We start from the raw sequence: 8354 nt of genomic DNA, 5'->3' as shown, positions 1-8354 counted from the left end.
GGGGATAAAATTTAAACAGTTGCCTCAAATGATCCTATTTATGCAAATCTCCCCCCAAGTAAGCATTGGACTGCCTAACTTATAAAAGCTGGGCCAAGCATTGTATAGAACCTTGAAGAATTAACTCAAATAGCCGCCCACCTAATTTCTTATACTAAAAATAACCATCAGATATAAAATATATATAAAATTCATGTATAATATGTGTATAACTAAGTATAATCAAAATATAATATATGTATACCGTCTAAATAAAAAATAATGAATCTCGTAGGTTATTTGTGTAAAAACTCAAACTTCATTCATTTAGCAAATGCAGAAGTTGGGTTTCAAATATAGCGATATAAAAAGCTTGCTTCCCAAAAATTACTACGTATTGAGCTTCAAGTCTTAAAATGACTTCTAAATTATCGTTTTAATAGCGCCGCTAGGCACTTTTTTAGGCCATAAATCGAAAATAGCCACTGTCATGGAAATTTGATTTTTACAATTGAAGCTCCATGATGGTAGCCACTTTAAAGCCTCTGTAATTTCTTATAAAAGTTAAATTTTCAGTTGCTATTTTTCTTTTACAGGGGTTAAAGAGTGGCTATGTCTGAAATTTTTCCTAATTATCCCCGAGTCAGTTAATGGGCCTCTTCTGCTTTACCTCCAAAAGAATTAGTTGCCCAGAGGTACTTATTTACGGTAAAAATAGCACGGTATAGCTAGTTTTCGGACTAGTCATTCAAAACTAGTCAACATTTACCAAGTTAATGAAAAATAGTCACTATTTTGCTGCAACAGAGACCGGTCCAGCATAATATACTGGAGTTTGGTGCACCTGTGTATGAACTCCAGCATATTATGCTGGACCGGTATACTTTGCTGGCTCCAATATAATATACTGGAGATTGGAGCGGTGCTTCAAACTTCAGTATATTATACTGGAGCCAGCAAAGTATACCGGTCCAGCATAATATGCTGGAGTTCATACACAGGTGCACCAAAATCCAGTATATTATGTTGGACCGGTATACTTGCTGGAACTCTAGTATATTGTGCTGAAGTTCTAGTGTACTTATGCTGGAACTCCATCATATTATGCTGGAGTTCCAACATACTTATCCTGGAACTCCAGTATAATATGTTGGAGTTCAAGTATACTTATGCTAGAACTCCGGCATAATATACTGACGTATTTTACGGGTTTTGAACAGTATTTTCGCTCAAATTTATCTTTACATGAAAAGTGGCTAAAATTCGATTACTTTTGAAATTTGGCTATTTTTGAACGACCAGTTATAAATCTGGCTATTTTTAAATTTCTCCCTTATTTACTTGACCTGTTGAGGCTTTGGGCTTCATGGCCATATTCTTGTAGAAATGACATTAGTAGCCACTTTAAAGGGCTGCTATTTAATAATTTGTTAGTGCATCCTAAATTTCATAAGTTCACTTTTCAGGACTAAATATTGTGAAGTAAAAATTTTTAGTTTAAAATTTTAGGACAAAATAATTATTGACTAATTTTTAAATAATATTTCTGAAAATGACTATCTATGCACTTGTTCCATATTCTTCTCATGTGTTCTTTATTTTCTACTTTGACCTCACGGTGATGGTGATGGTGCTGAACAGAAAAGAGTTTTAACTTATATGGAGTAAAAAAAATATTTAAATAATCACGTCATTTATAAGAATATAAAAAATATTTAGATTATTAGATCATCTAAAAAGATAATTTTAATTAAATTTATAATATACTTTAATTGGTAACCTAAGAATAATACTTAATCTACAATAACATGCTCAAATACATTGATGATGTAAACAACTACTTACACTAGCAATGTATATAACTTAAATCCAAAAAGATAACTAACCTGTCAATCTACACGAATAGTGAAAAAAGAATGTGTACTGTCAATCTATATGAATTAAATTTGAATAAATGAGTGAATTATATAATGCTCAAAAGCAATGTGGATGATGTCTTTGGGGTGAGCAAGTCCCGAGAAATTCGGCTGAGAGCACATGCGCTGCACTTCAGCATTTGTCTCAGCTTCCAAATGTTTGTTGTGGTTATTGATCTCACCAGTGCATTGTCTATTGCACAAACACTTAGTTTTATTTTTTCCAATTTTTCTGTACACAGAAGGGGAGTATTTAGAGAAACGATAAAGTTATTTTTATGTGATTTATAAGTCACGAGTTCGAGTTAGCCGCCGATACTTGCATTAGAAATTTAGAATAGACTTCCTATATTAGACCCCTTGGGGTGCAATCCTTCCCGAACCTTACGTGAATACTGAATATTTCGTGTACCGGGCGGTTTTATTTTTTCCAATTTTACTATATATCCAGAAAGGGAGTATTGGAGAAACAATAAAGTTATCTTCATGTGATCTACATGAAACGAGTTTGAGCTGTAGAATCAGCTACTGATGATTACATTAGAATAGACTGCCTACATTAGACCTCTTGGGATGCATACCTTCTCGGACCCTACGCAAATACAAGATATTTCGTGTTCTGGGCAGTTTATTTTTTCCAATTTTACTATATATCTAGAAGGGGAGCATTGGAGAAACAATAAGGTTATCTCCATATGATCTACAGGTAACAAATCTGAACAGTAGAATCAGTCACTGATATTTGCATTAGGATAGACCGCCTACATCAAACCCTTTGGGTGTAACGCTTCCCCAGACCCTACGTGAATACGGAATATTTCGCATACTGAACTGCCTCTTTTTGTAACTATATATCCAAGTGTTCATTCGTATGGTTCTGGTGTTTTGACCACTATATATGAAATTCTTACACCTATATTTTACTCTTTTCTTCTCAGAAATAAAGAAGCCCACAGGATGTTAGAGATCTGAGGACTGATCATGAGAAATCACATGTCATGTCCAATTTGTTGCCTTTGCTTTTGGATTCTACTGCCCTATTGCTCCAACCCTCCAAATTACTTGCATAGTATTTGATTTGCAATAGATAAAAACTAAGGCTAATTACTGGAAAGTGATGGTTTGATTTGATATGAAAGGAGATGCATTTAATATGACTATAAAGAGGGCATGGGTGCATAAGAAAGAAACTTTAATTTATACAACAATAATATAACCACAACCCAATAGAATCTCACAAATAGGGTCTGGGGATAACGTGTACACAGAGCTTAACCCTACCCCGAAGAGATAGAGATGTTACCGAAAGACCCTCGGCTCGAGAGAAAGAATAAAAACAAGTAAATATCAACAACAGTCTAGGAAAATGATATCAACCATGTATGAATCGGAAAAAACAAATAGAAGAAAGCAATAGCAATAACTATAGCAACAAGTAGTAACAAAGATAAAGTAATAGTATTAAAAACAAGCCTAATACCAGCACTCTAAGAATCAACGACAAGGTGCTAGCAGGCTAGCCCTAATAAATCCAGAACTGATCAGAAAAATACATTACGACCGATTACTTTTTACCCTAATCTTCAAGTTCCATACCCTCTTATCAACGGCCATGATATAACACATTTTTTAATTTTTAAGTCATCTAAAAAGTAGACTAACTGTCCATAAAAAATGGCATAAGAACCTATAATAGTGTAATAGAGTAATTAAAAATTCCTTTATGCTTAAAGGTATTCAGAAAGGTGGTGCATTTCTTAGGGCCACAACTCAATAATTGCATATTAAGAATTGTAACAAGTGACATACAATTATTAATCGTGATTTGAAATTATCGTCGACTTAACCAGTTGCTACATTTATTGATTTTATTTATGGATAATGCTTTTGATCCATTCTTTTGGTAAGGAGCTTGGGTGATAATGTGATCATTTAAGTTCTTAATTGATTTCTTGTTAAGCATTTATTTTGTAGATATCAGCATGGACAGAGGTAGTCTTTAGTATATATAGCATATGAGTTTGATAGAATCCAATATGTTATATTTTTCTTAAGCTAAAGGTCTATCGAAAATAACTTTTTACCTTTACAAGATAAAAACAAGATATATATACACACTATTTAATTAAATTTTACTTGTATGACTACACTGAATATGTTATGTTATTGTAGAATCCATCATATAGCTTTAACAAAAACTATGCGATTATCGTCCAAATATACAGACCTCATATATAAAATTTAAAACCTGACTCCGAGACAGTAGATATGGAATACATGTGGAGATGGATAGATTTAAAGTCTTGTAAGTAGTGTTCACGCATGTGAAAATGTCAAAAATATTTGTTGGACTCCCAAGAGCAAGAGGTGATGGATTGAATGAAAGAATGATGGCTCAGTCACACTATAAAACAATAAATTTGGACTTTTGGCATGTTGTTCCTTGGTGCTTCTTCTTGTTGGATGCTGGGGCCAATGTAACATTAAATTCACGGCTTGAGTGGAACCTATAATTTTTTAGGCCAAATATAAATTTATGTGTAAAATTTACTAAAATTATAATAAAAATATATATATAAATTTATAGCTTTAAAAATGTAGTAGATTAAATGCTAATAATTTTAAAGGTTGAACCTATAAAGTTTAAATTCTAGATCCACCTCTAATGGGATGTTATAGTAATCCCTTAAAAAGTCGATAGATTTTAGAGATCAACTCAATTAGTCACTCATTCAGCCACCTAAAAAGTTTTAAGTTAATTATAGAAATTGATAACATAATTTTTTTTCTTCAAAATTAGATATTTAACTTGTTATTACATGTTACTTATCATTTCTTTTAAGTTGTAAATCAATGATTAGAAAATTGACTTACCTAAAATTATCTTTTAAGTAATATAATTTGCATGATTTTTTATACCATCAGAATCTAAACTATTTATTGAATTAATAAGTGAAATAGAGTAGAATGGGAGGAAAAAAGACAAAATAAAAAGAGGAAAACAATTTGGGGAAAGGCTAATGACAGCTTTAGGCCCACCAAGTTTAGAAAAATATGCTGTGGGCCGAATCTGCTTATTCTCCCTCTGTTTTCTTCTAATAACGCTTTGGGCCCCATTTTATTACGAGCTCTTTTACGTCTCTTTTCAGTACTACTTGTTGTACAGTGGCGAATAGACAATTTTGGCCCTTGCCCCTTGCGCTTCCGAAGCACATTTCATCCGCGATATTCGTATTGGAGCTCTGATTAATTCGTATTCGAACTTACTAAAGGAGGAATCAATGAATCAATTCCTACTAGATTCTTTTACTATTCATAAAAGGGCTCGAATCGAGACATCTGATTAATGATGCAGGTATCATATCCATCCTATTATAATCTTCGATAATGGCGTGTTTTCTTTTATTCTTTTTTTTTCTTAAAAATAAATGACAGTATTATATAGGTGTTAGATAATGTTTCTTTAGCTTTTAACTTTTCTTGCTACTTGGCTGCTTTATTTTCACTGTTTCTTAAGCCTAGGTTCTATCAGAAATAGCCTCTCTATCTCTATGAGATAGGGGTATGATCTGCATACATACTACCATCCCTAAACCCCATTTATAGAATCAAACTGGATTTATTGTTGCTGTTGTGATTATTGTAGCTTTTAACTTTTCAACATTTTAAGTGGGCGTATGGACACAAGAATTGTAAAATTAATTTTTTTTTTCAAATGAAAATGATATTTAAAATTTAGAGTTGTGTTTGGACACGAATATAATTTTGGGTTGTTTTTGAATTTTGTGGGTGATCTGAGTGAAATTTTGAAAAATAGTTTTTTGGAGTTTTTTGAATTTTTGAAAAATTTCAAAATTCATCTTCAAGTGAAAATTGGAAATTTTAAGCCAAACACTGATTTCGAAAAAAAGTGGAAATTTTTCGAAAGAAAAAGTGAAAAAATTCTTATGTTCAAACGGGCTCTAAGTATTTTTTTTAAAAGAATAATTCCCTAAGTTCTAATTTACGTGAATTTGTTTAACTAGACACCGAGTTTAAGAAAAAATAAAAGCTTTTGGAATTTGTGGTCCTAAACAAGTCAGAAAGGGGTTCAAAGTATTTGTGTGATTAAAAAAGCTTCTCATTAAGGGTAGAATTGAAAGTTTAAATTAAATTATTTTCAAATTTATAAAGGGACCATTAATTCTTTTTGAAACGTACCAAAAAGAAAATATGTTATTAATCGTATGTTAGTGAATTTGTGATCTGTTGGCTACTTGGATGTGTCTTGAGATGTCCAAGCTTTAATATTTTGTTGTTTTTCTGTCTCATATTTACAGTCAAGGTTCCGTTGACTTGAAGAAACGAACAATTTTGATATAAATTCACCGACCGAAGTTAAAAAATTTGTTAGCTTCAAAATATAAAAACTCTAGGATAGAAAAACTTTTAAAAGAAAATCCGTAAATTTGGAGGATTATTTGAAAAAAAAAAACATAAACTTGGTGGACAAACCACACGAGGCATCAGGCATAAGATTGTCTTAAAATGATGGAGGATTTGTGGGCTAAATATTAGGGGGGTCGTTGTACGGCTAAAATGAGATTTCTCGTCGCACTCACACGTGGGTTGGTCTCTCAAACTTGTATACGGTAGAAATCAGGGCTACTCGATTTATAGGCTCGAGGTCGAGGTCGAGCCTGATGGACCGGACTCAAGCTCGGAGACAGAATGCAATGCTCGGAGATATGAGTACGAGGAATATCGAAACCGAGTATGCTGGACCCCGAAATAGTACTGTTGTGGATCTGTACAGAATGAGTTAGATTCCTGCCACGTCCCCAAGATCGTGGCGCAAATCCCAGAATAGAATTGTACGATTCCGCATTAGGCGGTTAGACAGCTGTATCAAGAATATTCCTCACTGTAAATAGAAATATACCTTATTTAGGGTTCCCCTATTATATAAAGGGGACCCCAATCATTTGTAACATCATCTAATCATTGAGCAAAAAATATACTCTTTGCTTTTTCGCCTACTGTTTGTCAGAATTGTCCTTAGCTCTACTGCTCTTACTTTACTTTTCTTGCCTAATTGTTCTTATTGTTCTAGACCCATCTCGAGGTCACTAGTGCTGAATAACATTTCATTTCTACCTTATATCTCTTAATTATTAATTAGTATTGAACTAAATCACATATCTTTAAAACCACTAATCAAATTTAATTGTTACTTGTATTTTCGAGATAAACAAAACTTTTCGCTCATTTAATTCTTATAACTATTCAATGTTGCATAAAATACTGTTAGGATTAATGGTTGGCCTTTCTTATATCTTAAGTTAAGTTCTTACTTAAGAAGAATTAAGTAAAATAAAATAAATGTTTACTGAGTATGTTCTGAAAATGTGATGCCAACATGTTTGGTGACTTATTCTCGAAGGGCTGCTGTGGATAGTTAATGAGAAATTTTCATAAACACTATCTTTTAGTAGTAATTAGTGATCTATAGATATCATTTGATATATTACGGATTATAGATATTTTTCTGTGGTTATAAGATGTATTTGATGTATTTAAGCTATTGCATTCATGAATACAGTGGCAAAAATAGGCGTGAATCAGGGAAGTCCAGCTAATTAGTTGTTGTATTCGAGTGTATTCGACTGTATTTATGGAGTGAAACATGAGATCACAGCTGGACAGATTATTGTATTCGACTGTATTCACGACGTGAAATAAGGGATTACATTGTTTTTAAAGCGGAAAGTGAATCAATTAACATAATAGACTCCTAATATAACTCAACAAACCCAATTATAACACACAAATTTTGTATTTTCAATTATAAAAAAGATTCTCAACCGAAAAATACCCCAAAAACATAGCAATTTTCAGAGAAACTATATAATACATCTGAATACATAAATTAAATTAATTTAAAAAACATATGAATACATTAGATCGGAAGATAGCGAGATAGTGAATACAATGAAATACATAGAATACAACGGGATACATTGAAATACAATGAGAAAAAAAGACAGTGAATACAATGAAATACATGGAATACAACGAGATACATTGAATTACAATGGAAAAAAAACATAATGAATACAATGAAATACATGAAAATACAGCGTGATACGTTGAAAATACATTAAAATATATTAACAGAAAATCAAGTTGCTCAGCCCCAAAATTCGTCATCTTTGTTCAAGAACAAACACTAATTTCTGGCGAATCCGCCGTCGAGCAAAATCCTGAATCTCACTGTTCCCACACATCCTGTAAAACTATTAAACATAAGAATTCAAAAAAGAAAGAATAAAAGACCAACATGAAAACTTATAGTAAAATTCAAGAATCGATAAAAAAGATTCCAACCTTCAATTAGATTCTGTTGCACTCAACCCCCTTTCTTCCTGGACATGTGAATTAATGCCCGCGGCGAGAGTGGCCGACGATATGATATATGTC

Source organism: Nicotiana tabacum, chromosome 10 (genome assembly GCF_000715075.1).
Source record: "Nicotiana tabacum cultivar K326 chromosome 10, ASM71507v2, whole genome shotgun sequence".
Classification (NCBI taxonomy): Eukaryota; Viridiplantae; Streptophyta; class Magnoliopsida; order Solanales; family Solanaceae; genus Nicotiana; species Nicotiana tabacum.
Note: the sequence above shows the minus strand (reverse complement) of the source record.